Raw genomic sequence first — 12,383 nt, 5'->3', positions numbered from 1 at the left:
TGACATCCCTCTAACCCCAAATTTCAGCAATCACATATTTTCTCATGGCTTTCCAGCCATGTTTAAGATACTCAGAGCATCCTGACAAAGAGATGGGTCCTGCCATCACTTTGACCTCTGGTTTTGCAGAAGTATGTACTTTCGGTGCCACTCAGTGACCAGACAGCAGCACTGGCAAGATGAACGCCCCCCACGGGACAGCTGGCAGCGACCCCTCTCTTCCAGCCATAGGAAAGCCAAGGCAGGGGCTGATCCCTCTGCAGAACGCCCAGAGGAGGGGGGACAGGTAGGGAAGTCAGGTAGGCAGGACAGGGGCACAGCCTGTGAGGAGAAAGGCAGGGAGCACTCCCACCCTGGAAACACCTTTGGATTGTATAAAGGGAGGAAGAAGGGGCTGGGCCAGTTCTATGGCTGCACTGCTAAATACTGATGCCAAATCCGAATTCAGACAAGATGAAAGGGTCTCTCTTTAATAAGCATGCGCTCTGGTGCTCCATGTCACTCATTAAGAAAGTCATTTAGAAAGAATTCCCATTTAGGTGGTCATTTAGAAGGTCCAGGTTCTGTTCTAAGTACCCTATCCTCATGTAAACAAAGTGCTAGGGGCTATGCCATGGGGCACACCCCTGTTCAATCAGGAACATATTCAATTACCTATTGAAGAAGACCTTAATTAGCTCACATAAACCCTAGACACGGATTCGAAAGCTCTGAAGCCCAAAGAGAAGACAGCCTTTGGATAGCTCTCTCTGCTTCAGAATTTTAGATGGTGCAAACAACCCTTCGTGATTTCAAAACAATCAGTGATCCATCTTCGTGGACTACAGGAGAGCAATCCTTCCGGACCAGGCGAGAAAAAGAGCCCAGCTGGCAAGGGGACAGATCATAATCAGTTCTCCGAGGGCTCAGCCAGTCCCAGGTCCGGACATAAGAGCTGTCAGTGACCAAACATCTAAATTCTTAGCCCACCTCGCCATCTGCTGCTCCTGTCATTTGCATTTAAAATGAGTAAGACCGCCCTTAGAGGGGAGAGTTGGTGGCAGCATCTGCTGTTCTAGAACAATGGGTAGTCACTAGCCTCATAATGGTCCAAGCTGCAGCACAAGTGCGGGTGAGACTCGGAAGCACTTAAATGCTAGGCTGACAGTAAAGCAAGAACTGCAATTCTCTCTTTGATTTTCCCCCCTTTTCCTAAAGTCGCCATTCCCCAAACCCCTTCGATCATCTTGTATTATAAAACTTATGAGGAAATGTAAGGTCCTGTGAAATTTAAAAGTATTGTAAAAAATCACCCCTTGCTCTCGGTACAAGACCTGTCAACGTGATTTGAAGCTGCTGGGTTTTTTCTCTGCACCAGGGGCACGGGGCTACATTTTCTCCCCCGTTCCTGCTTTTGTGGAGTGGAGGAAGATGGTGTGAGCAGGAGAGAGGGCAGGGAGGTGAGAGCAGGGAGGCTCTGGGAAGGACACAGGTAGGCTCTGGTCCCACTCTACCTGGTGATGCTGGGCAGCTCGTTTTCTCATGCCTCGGGCTGTATAATCTCTCTGCACCAGGACAGAAGCCCGTGGCCCACGCGCATGCGCGCACACACACACACACACACACACACACACATACACACGTGCACACATACATACGCGCACACACGCACACAGGGCAGCGTCGCTTACCTGTGTGAAATGCCGAGACCACCTGCTAATTTCCCAAGGAAGCGGTCCCCACGTTTCCACTCAAGACTCGCACCTTCTTCCAGGCTAAGTATTTGGGCTGATGAGACGTCCCCCAGGGACGTGTGTGGCCTCGTCGCCTACAGTCCCCTACTCCCTGCTCGCGCAGCATCTCCCACAAGCATTTTTCAGGACCTGGCAGAAGAGGGAAGAGTGGCCGTCTCACCCTTCCTGTTCACTCAACAAACACAATTCGCTGTGCCTGGGTTGGGGGTGGGCAGCAGCAACTCCAGACGCCAACCTGGGCCTTCGGGGAGCCCACGTGTGTGCCGGTGCGAACAGACAAACCGGAACACACACCAGAGAGTGACAGATGTGGGACGGAACCATGCCACAGAGAAGAGGAGAAAGGATGTCTCCACCCGACCTGCGGTGATGCTGACATGACAGGTCCACAGGGAATAGGACAGACGGTGACAAGAGCCCCTGTAAAGTGACACTGTCCTCTCTCCGTTCTTCTCTCCTCATAATGGAAAAAAAGGGGCAAGGCGGGGGGCGGATAAAGCTGTTTTAAGATGGTTTCAGATTTCAGACGTCTGGCCATCAAACCCCCTGTATTTCAAGGGAAAGCTGATCAACCATATGGCCAACGGCTGGCTGACTGTTTTTAAGAGCAACTCTTAAAGATGGGTGAATGTGTTTGTTTATGCGAACGCTCGGGCCCGCGCTCCTGCAAACTGTGCTCACAGAACTGTCCGTGTTTTGCCAGATCTACCAGCTTGCCACAAACAGCCTTCCACGCCTTTTCTAACTGTTTATAAATAACACAAACACCCAGATATGCAAATCGAGGCAAGCTGTCCTTTCCGCTGATGCCGCTGCTGTGACAACGGGCCAAATCCGCACAGGACAGACCACGTGGGATTCTCTGGATGCATTCTGTTCCCGCACCCATGTGCCCCTCACCATCGTCCCGCGGTGTGGCGGGAAGGTGCTATGGCTCCCAACATGCACGGGAGGAGCAAGGATCTGCTGGGGACTGCAGGCTCATCAGAGAGCCCCATTCACAGCTGAGTCTCTTGACGCCCAAATTATGCTTTTCCATCACACTGTTTATAGGGAACTGAATTCAGGTTTTCTCTACAATGGCCCGAGGATGACCTGTTAGCATTCTCTTTCTTCTAAAATGTTGAACTGATAGCCTATGCCCTCAGGAAGTGCCAGGATCTGAGATCTTAGAACTCTTGAGACAACCGCATAAAATGGATACAATACCACTCCCCAACCGAGGCACAGGAAGGCTGAATAACTAGTCCCCGGTCACAGTCACAGGTTATTTCACATTTTTTTTCAAATTCTCAGAAGTAAATATTGCTTTCATTACAAATGTGATTAATGTGTAAACATAATTAAGAAGCGCTAAATAATAAAATATCGAAACTTGAAATTCAGATAGATGAGGGGCTCCTGGGTGGCTCAGGGGGTTAAGTGTCTGTCTTCGGCTCAGGTAATGATCCCGGGGTCCTGGGATCGAGGCCCACATTGGGCTCCCTGCTCTGTGGGGAGCCTGCTTCTCCCTCTGCCCTTCCCCCGCAATGCTCGATCTCTCTCTCTCATTCTTTCTCTCAAATAAACAAAATATTAAAAAAAATAAAATAAAATTCAGATTTATGCAAAATGGGGACATTCTCCCTCCACTCTAACCTCCCACCCCAGCCCCTCCTCTGGGGCCCTCCAGAGCGTTGCCATGGGTGTGGCACACACATGTGCCGTACTAGATGTCACCGCTGCATCGCCCCAGGGACCTGAGGGGGTGTAGCAACTGCACACACACCCCCCCAGACACACCTTCCCTAGCACCTCCTCTAAAGAGTCAAGGTGAGGAGTCAGCCTGTCACACAAACACAGCTCCTGGCCACCAGCTCCCCTCCCCCACCCGGTCACTGCAGCTGCATGTGCTCAGCCATCTTTTCTGCCAGCAGCCAGAAAGTACCGGCAGTCGTCGTTGTTGTGGACACAAACATGCCCCGCAATCGAGTCCCCTTTGGGCAGGGACTCAGCACTGGGGACAGAATCCTTCTGTGCCTTTGTGTCCCTGCTCCCGTCCCGTGTCACTTTAGCAATCACACGGGGTTAGTGAGCTCATTAAGGTTTTCACATTCGGAATCTTTCTATATTTCATGAGAAATACATGGACACATCCTGGTTGAGATATTTGTACCATTACAGCGAGTGATGAGCAGATAAAGGCCCCTCATTGCCCCTCTCCCCCATGGAAACAGCTGTCCCTGTCCCCATCCTCTGAGGGATGCCACGGCGTCCTTCCGTGGCACGTATCAATTCCAGTGCACACATCGGGGCTTTCTTTTGAGGAGGACCTCATCAACGGGCAACAGAAGTCATGCTTCCCACCGTAAGGAAAGCCCACTTCTCCAACACACACCATGTCAGAGGCCTGGAGTGGGTACGGCAGAAGGAGGATACAAGGCTTCTCCCTGGGAGGTCACTATCTCAGCCCAGAAGCATCACAAAATATCTGGGCAAAGGATGGGAAATGCTCAATCGAAAAGACATGATGGGCAGGCAAGTCAGAAAAGAAAATCATTCAAACCTCACTAATAACGAAAAATGCAAATCAAGGAGCTCCTGGGTGGCCTTGTTTGTTAAGCATCTGCTTTCGGCTCGGGTCGTGATTCCAGGGTCCTAGAATGGAGCCCCACCAAGCAGGGAGCCTGCTTCTCCCTCTGCCCCAGCCCCCCACACCCCTTTCGTGCTCTCACTCTGCGTGGGCTGTGTGTCAAATAAATAAATATTTTTTAAAATGCAAATTAAAATGATATCATCTATAATTTAACCAGTTGACAAATTGCTTTGCCTGGTAATCCTCAATATTGGTGAGGACTCAGTGAGGCGGCTGTTCTCGAACATGGCCGATGATGGAGCCAGCAGAAACTGCTCCTCTGCAGAAGGGTTGAAGGCATCTGCCCAGATCACCCACACCACCACACCCTCTCCAACCCACCCCAAGGACAACCTATGCTGAGACACACTCTTGAGTTCTGCAAACAAGGGTTTTCGTTAACTGCAATAGCTCTATAAACCATAAACCCCAAACAGCCAATGTTACATAAACCTTTAAGGTATAATTTAAGTATAAATCATGTTTTGAAAGAGTATTTCATGATGTAACAAAACGCTCCTTTATGTTTGTGGAATAAAAAAACATCTCAGACAGATGTCATACCTGTTTTACTAAAGAAAAAAAACAAAACAAAACAAAACAAAACACAACGTTTGATGCTGAGAAAAAGAAAAGGACTAGCCCTTAGTCAAGGGTCTCCAAGATCTCCTGCTGCCTCCTCCAGCCCGGAGGCTGGATAACTGGCCAAGAAAGCTCGGCGCACAGGCACCCCGAGAGCTAGATTCATCCCTGCAAGAAGGCACAGAGCCCTGTCAGCAACAGGGAAAGGCGTAAGGTGCAGAGGCCCCGAGGTGGGTGGCTCCGGGGTCCTCCCCCTCAGAGTCTCACAGGAAAGTGCACGTGAGTTGCTGTCACCAGGAAACTCATTAGAGAACCCAGCATCAGGGGTTTCACTGGGGGCTGCACACACGGGATCCTCTGGCCTGGCGCGTACAAGGTTCCAGACTCCCGGGAGGACAGCGGGTCTGCAGGCACAAACCGTGCTCTCTGCACAAGGAGCTCAGACTCCGGGAGCCGCTTTTACCTGTCAGGGTGGTGGGAACCGTCTCAACATGGAAGTTCCAGACACCAGCCAAGGGCCCAGCTTGCAAGCAGGCCTCTTGGAGGACAGAGGACAGCATTCTCTGGCCTGCTGTGGTAGCACTTTTCTGCCCAAGGCCGACTCGGTCCTAGTGCTGATGTCTGCTGCTGAGACTTATTTTCTTCTCTATCTTTCTTATTTCCAAACACTCCCCAATGAACATGTGTTTCCTTTACGAGTGGGGAGATGTGCTACACACTTTTAAAAAGCTCTGTTTTGCCTATGTGAATTTTCAGATCACACGCAGGGGAATTCTGATATTCATAAAAGCCGCAAGAAGACAAACGCCAGCGAGAGAGCAGAGCCGGGCTGGCAAGGGCGCGGGAGAGCCACTGCGGGATGGGCTCCTGGGCGACGAGCAGGGACAAAGGTTCTTCTTACCTGTGTCCTCAAGACTTCCAGCTTCACCCCCAACCAAGTAAGCCAGACAGTCACACTTCATCTCTGACATGGTTATGAGCAGACACTGTCTTGATTTTAATGCAGAAACTCTATTCTAAGCATTCCCAGCAGATCACACAATGGCTCTTGCCAAGACGGGTTAATTTTCTTTTTAAAGCCACTGAACTGGAAGACCGTGAAATCTTCTTACCTGTGCCTCCTTCGGATGACCCTCACCAAAGAAAGAATTTCAGAAGAATCTGAAAGGTAAAAAATAAATTAAATAAATAAATAAATAAATAATAAATAAATTGCATGAACTGGAAATACATAACCCAGAATTCAATTCCAGACTCTACAACATCATTTCCTTATGTGTAATAGGGGAGGGAAACACTCTGCCTCCCCATTTTAAGGGTCAGGTGAGAAAATAGATCTACAAGAATGTTAATGATAAGATGCTAATATCAGAAACCCCTCACGTCATCATTCCACAAATGCCTACTATGTGCCGGCTATTAGGTCAGGCCTGGGCAATACAGTGCAAATAAGACAGACACTGCCCCATAGAGCTCAGAGGGCAGGTGGCCCCCTCGAAGATGAGATCGTAAGGTATGGGGGTGACAGGAGGCAGCCTTTCAGCAGGGGCTCAGAGAAGGCCTCTGGGACCGAGGTTTGGCTTGCCACCCCAGAACTACCACACGAGAGCTCTGTGACCTTGGGAAAGCTGGTTCAGTTTCGCTGAGCCTCAGTTTCCTTATCTGTAAGGCAAAGATCCAAGTAACATAGAGATTTGAAACAGCATTCGAGAATTTCCATGATGCACATGTGTCTTGCTCTCCGGCTTTGATGATTGCTTCGCTGTCCTTTGGCAGCAGAGGCAGAACCCAGACAGAACTTCCGGGAGCCGAAAGCAGAGTGTTTGCTCCTCGGCAGGGTTAAAAGAACAGGAGATCATTCCACAAAATTACCATTACGTGTCTCAAAAAGGAAGTGTGACTTTCATAGAAAAATCTGTTCCATTTGGGAGAAAGGTCCATGAAAGCCACAAAAGCATAATATGGTCATACAACAACAATTAAATTCATCTGTCACAGAGCGAAACCCCAAGCCCTCGGGGACACAGCTGCTTTCTGAACTGAAATTAAACTCCAGCTGAGAAACAGGTCAACTCTCTATTCTTTTGCAAACATCTTAAGTAAAAATTCCTTTAATTTGCTTGTCATTTTCCAGACGCAATACCTCTGCTGGCCCTACTTGGGTTTCAGCAGTCCTTAACCATGGCCTGGACACCAAGCCAGCCATTGTGGCGACAACACACAGAGGGACAGCTCACATGGAGGAAGCGACAGCCACCCAGTCACGGTCTGAAAGCAGCATACTGATTGCTATCATCTATTTCAGTTTGGGCTCTAACTAGCTTGAATGAAAAAAAAAAAAAAAAAAAAAAAAGAACCCAGCACACTAGCATATCCCATTTCTAGAAGGAAGTGATCAGATCTGAACATTGCATGGAGTGCAGAGCGGGGCCAGGGGCCGGGGGTGGCTGTCAGGCGGGGGTGGTCCCTGCAGGGCAAGAGCTCATTCACAGGGGTTAAAATAACACGCATACCACAGAGAGGTGGAGGAGGCCCCCAGGCACAGGGCCAAACCAGGGGGCTTTAGGAACGCATCTGCAGGAAAGAACCGAGGGCGGGGCATCGAAAGGGTCCAAGAACTGCTCCAGAGCCTGGTGGAGCAGGAAGGAAGACACGCAACCACCTTAACTCAGCCCATGACCTTGGTAAAGCCTCTTTCTCTATTTTTTATTTTTTAAAATTGAGGTGTGACTGACACACTGCATCATGTGAGTTTTGGGTATCTAACATAATTTATATAACATATCTGTATCTCGCCAGCGATCACCACGATGAATCTAGGCAACATCCCTTACCGCACATAGTCACAAGATTGCCTGTCCTTGTGAGGAGCTCTTTTAAGACCTACTCTCAGCGGCTCTCAAATATGCAAAACAGTATTATTAACTCAGTCACCATGCCGTACCTGAGAGCCCTGGGTTAAGTCCCTGATCTGCTGTAAGCCCCACTAAAGTCACTGGGGAAAACAAGAGATGTGAAACCCACCCAGCTTCCACACAGAATCGCCGAGGGGATAAAATGAGATGTTAAACTTCTTTGTGAACCATGAGGCAAAACACAAACGTAAGAAGTCATTACCGCCATTTATAACCACCACGTAAAACAGAGTTCCTCCCACCTTGTCCCGACCAAGAGCATCGTGAATGCGGGCGATCTCACTGGGTAACCTTGCGGGGGGGGGGGGGGGTTGCCCTGGGCAGCCCTGGACTTGAGCTGTACCCCTCCTCCAAGGGGTCAGGAAGTGCTCTCAGAGAGAGAACCAAACCAATGTATGAGACCACACTTTCTTGGACGGGCCTGAGCCCATCCCAACTCAGCACAGTGAAGCTATTGGGTGTTGTTGCCCGCTAACTCAGAAGCAGGAGCCTGTACATTTCCACAGCAGAGGCCAAAGGGTGTTCAACGTCCCATGATGATGGCAAATATCCTGAGCCTAAACCACAGGAATCATATGAAGCTAGAATCCCTGAAAAAGGTACTCACAGAAGAGAGTCAGTGAATTCTGCTCCCAGTACATTACGTGTAGTGCTCGGTCCTCTGCCTCCTCCTGGCTGACTCCACTGATGCTTGGACCTTACCCAGGCATTTGCCACCATCACAGAACATGAAGACGCCTGCGTGCCCCTCACAACGGAACAGACCACCAACATTTCTCCCGGGGCATTCCCCAAAATCACGCCACAAAGTCCCAGTAAATGTAGGTCAACAACTCCCCGGTTGCCATGTTCTTTCTCTACTCCCCAGGAAGATGGGTTGAGATGATGGGTCTTGATGTCAGAACTACAAAAGGCCGTAAGTGTCATCTAACCCAATCCTCCTGCCCCAGCACAGCATCTCAACACCCAGACAGTGGCCAGGGCAGAAGAGCCAAAGCCAAAACCCACTGGCCCAAACTCGGGCCCAGAGCTCCTGTAGCAATGTTGCTCTGATTTTCATTTTCCTCATGAAGGAAGATAAAGCAAGGCCTAGACAAAGCCATTCCATCCACATAAGGCCATTCGAGAGTCTATTTCGCACATACGTGGGTACTTCCCACCAACTGTACAAGCATGGATATACAGAATCACTCCAGCTGCGTTTCAACTCACTGTCTGTGTTCATAAAGCACAAACTGGTCGGTGGTCCCAGGTGTGTACAGGGTACCCTTCCATCATCACACTCACCCATTTATCCTGCAGCCACAAGTCTGTCAACTGCCCTAGACCTCACCTCCATGAGAGCGGGGATCAGCTATAATTACCTCTATCCCCAATGCCCAGCCTATAAGACACCCAGTAAGCGATGAATGAACTAAGGTAACTATTCAAACATTTTAATTATTTTTAAAGATTTTATTTATTTGTTCGACAGAGAGAAAGAGTGAGAGAGGGAACATAGGTAGGGGGAGTGGGAGAGGGAGAAGCAGGCTTTCCACTGACCAGGGGCTCAAACCCAGGACCCTGGAACCAAGACCTGAGCTGAAGGCAGAGGCTTAACGGACTGAGCCACCTAGGTGCCCCTACTCAAACATTTTATATCCGCATTAACAATGTGGATACGGATTTCATACCACGCAACTTAAACCTTAACTTGTGGACTTATCCTGTGTTCTCCTAGATTTCATTTGCTAAGTATTCAGTGAGCACCTAATATGTGCTGGGCATTGCTGAGTGCAGATGGCCTCGCCATGCCTGGAACCAGAGTCCCTGTTCAGATGGACCTTGGAGTCCGATGGGAAACAGAAGAAGAGACAAGGCTTGGTGGGAGAGCTGAAGAGAATGAGCCCTGGCCACTGAAGGATGACTCACTGGGTCTGGCTGGTGGGCAGATAACGCGCATTTCCTACAGCGTGTGATCACGTCCCCTCGGCAGCTAACAAAGCCGCAGTGCAATGACCCCCTGTATGCCAGACATCACCGCGGAGCCGGGTTCAGGAGAAGAAACCAAAGAAACAAATAAACCTCCAGGACTGTGCATGAATACAGACTGAAACCAGCTTTTTGGGGGGCAACGTTCCAATCAGGAAATCCCCTGGCCACACTGGCTTGAAATTCAAGGTACTCTCGAGGCCAATATTCAAGTGATGAATTAACCCTACCAGTTAAGACCAAAGACATCTTTGATTCAAGGGCTACAGATGAATTATCTTGGGCAAATTTATTAGCTCTGAGTATTTCCATTAAGAAAATTGTGAAAATTACCAAGCACTTATCATGTGCTAGAAACAGGCAAGCAAGCTACACGCTTTAAAGATACATTAGTATTTAAACCTTAGAACAATCCTGGAAGATGACAATGGCTCCTCTCTTCTCATTTCATAGATGAAGAAAGCGAGATGTGCACAAGTTCTAAAACTTGCCGGAGGTTACACAGCGGGCAGAACCCAGGCAGCCCGCCTCCACAGCCCTGCCCGAAGAGGCAGTATTTACAAGCTGTCCAGCAGAAAGCCCATACAATTGGCTACAAGAAATACACAGACCATTTCACACCCAAAACCGTCGGGCCAATCAGACCAGATTGGCTTTAGTTCTGCAAAACTAACTGCCAAATGATTCCATAAAGAGAAAGCAGACTGGGTAGACCTTGGAATAAACTGGAAAGTGGGTAGACATTTGCAGGGTATGGCGTTATTGGCACAATATTCGTCACTCGCCCTGCAGTACCCAAAGCCGGAGTAAGCTGGTGAAAGCAGGAGGGTCTCGTGCTGCCTGGAGCTCCCACTCACCTTGGACTCAGGTTCATAACTTTTACCATCCATCAGAATCTCCTGGGCAGCTTCTCACACCTACTGGTCCCCGGGCTCTATTCCTGGAGATCCTATCTGAATATTGTGCAGTGAGCATGCCTGCTCTTCCCAGAGCCCCCGCCCAGCCCCAGACATACTCCAGGGTTGGGAACCGCTGCTTGCATCCTTCAGCTCTGTTGGCCAGACGCTCGCTGGGACTCTAAGCACTAGGGATCCAGGCTGGGTAAGAGAAGTCACCAACTACCCGCCCACCCCTAAAAGTATTTACAGTCTACTCTGCTTTTAGGATAAGAAACTAAGGTTGGAGATTTATTCCAGTTCAAATCAAAGAAACTCCCAGTGAAAAAATGTTCTCATACAGGTTTATGTACAAACAACTTCCTTGGTCCTCCCCGTCAGCAGCTGGAGGCTTAATTAACTGAGTCGTGAGAAACCTACAGAGATGAGAAATTCAGGTCGTGGCTGTTCGCCACATTCCATATGCACCCGTCCCCAGAAGGAGGTCTCAGCTACGTGGTAGATTTACCGTTTTACCAACCAGAGAAACGGAAAAGCAGGGTGCAGCCTGGAGTCAAGGGGCTGGGGACTCTGGCCCGGGCCCCAGAGCGATGTCCTGTCAGGCATGGCCCGCCTCCTCCCCAGTCCCGGTCTGGCTACCAGCAGATGACAGGGAAAGCAAGCATGCAGGTGTCACTGTAGGCTCTAGGCTCCAACGGGGATAAATGGGATTTCTGCCACCAACCAGGTAAGAAACCCAAGTCCCTTTCCCTATTCCTTAGAATCTGAATTGGGAGCAGAGAGCACAGCAATCATCTGACCAGGTGGACAGGGCGCAGAACACATGGGACAGGTGAGGAGCGGGATCAGGAGTGCCGCGACCGGAGGCTCCCTTGTCCACCCACCGCCAGATGGCTGTCCTGTCCTGGCAGCTGTCACAGGCTGTTCTGAGGTTCTGAAGGTCACAAACGCACAGGGCTACCGTGGTCTGTTGGTCTGGAACAGATCTTAGACTTGTCCTTCTGCTCACTTCTGTGGGCACATGGGTTCGGATGGGCATTAGCAAGTTACAACGGAGAGACTCCCCTCGGTTCCTCCCCCAGGAGTGCAGACTGGCTGTCAGCGGTGAGGCCAGCTTTCTTCTCCAACTCTCACTGCGCGTTCCTATCCCTAAAGCACTCGGGCCATGCCAGCAAATGTAGGCAGGAAGGAGCCTCCTCTCTCTACGCCAGCGTGGAGGGGTGGGGGGAGGGTCCCCTGGGGCAGCTCTAACTCAGCAATAAAACAGAACACCCCTCCCCCCATGACACAGGATGTACGACACAGGGGCTCCCTGATATCACCAGCCGGAACCACAGACATGCTTCAGAGTTTCATACAATTATTCCCGAAGAGCTGTTCGCACGGCATCCCTCCCCATGTCTGTGATGTTTACGGGCAGCCAAGCCTCGCTACCATGCACCACATACGCACCTCTCAGCTCCCTGGTGTGATACGGTATGTTTCATTATACCCATTGTCTAGCTGGTGACAGCAAAACTCATAGCAACTCAGTGACTGTCCCCAGGATGCCCAGCTAGTGTTAGACCTGGGGCACGAGGCCTGGAGTCCAGAACTGATCTTGTTGCCACTGTCCCGCACGGTCCCTCTGGGGATGCTCGCCAGCTCGCAGGAGCACAGAAAGCGGGTCTGT

The 12,383-nt window shown here is 50.1% G+C and overlaps 1 protein-coding gene across 6 annotated transcripts in view; it reads right to left on the bottom strand.

Moving 5' to 3' along the window:
- Window positions 1–12,383, bottom strand: part of AFAP1 (actin filament associated protein 1) — a 130,237-nt gene that overhangs the window by 95,270 nt on the left and 22,584 nt on the right. For 4 of the 6 annotated variants that reach the window (XM_059380288.1, XM_059380265.1, XM_059380295.1 and 1 more), the window contains exon 2: window positions 6,042–6,090. The gene's annotated coding sequence lies outside the window, so the exon portion shown is untranslated. Of the gene's footprint in view, window positions 1–1,670; window positions 1,863–6,041; window positions 6,091–12,383 lie in introns of all 6 variants that reach the window. The other 2 variants (XM_059380272.1, XM_059380280.1) reach the window with 1 other exon arrangement.

The sequence above is a fragment of the Mustela nigripes genome, chromosome 1 (genome assembly GCF_022355385.1).
Source record: "Mustela nigripes isolate SB6536 chromosome 1, MUSNIG.SB6536, whole genome shotgun sequence".
NCBI lineage: Eukaryota > Metazoa > Chordata > Mammalia > Carnivora > Mustelidae > Mustela > Mustela nigripes.
The sequence above is the reverse complement of the archived record's forward strand: the minus strand, read 5'-3'. Positions and strand labels throughout refer to the sequence as shown.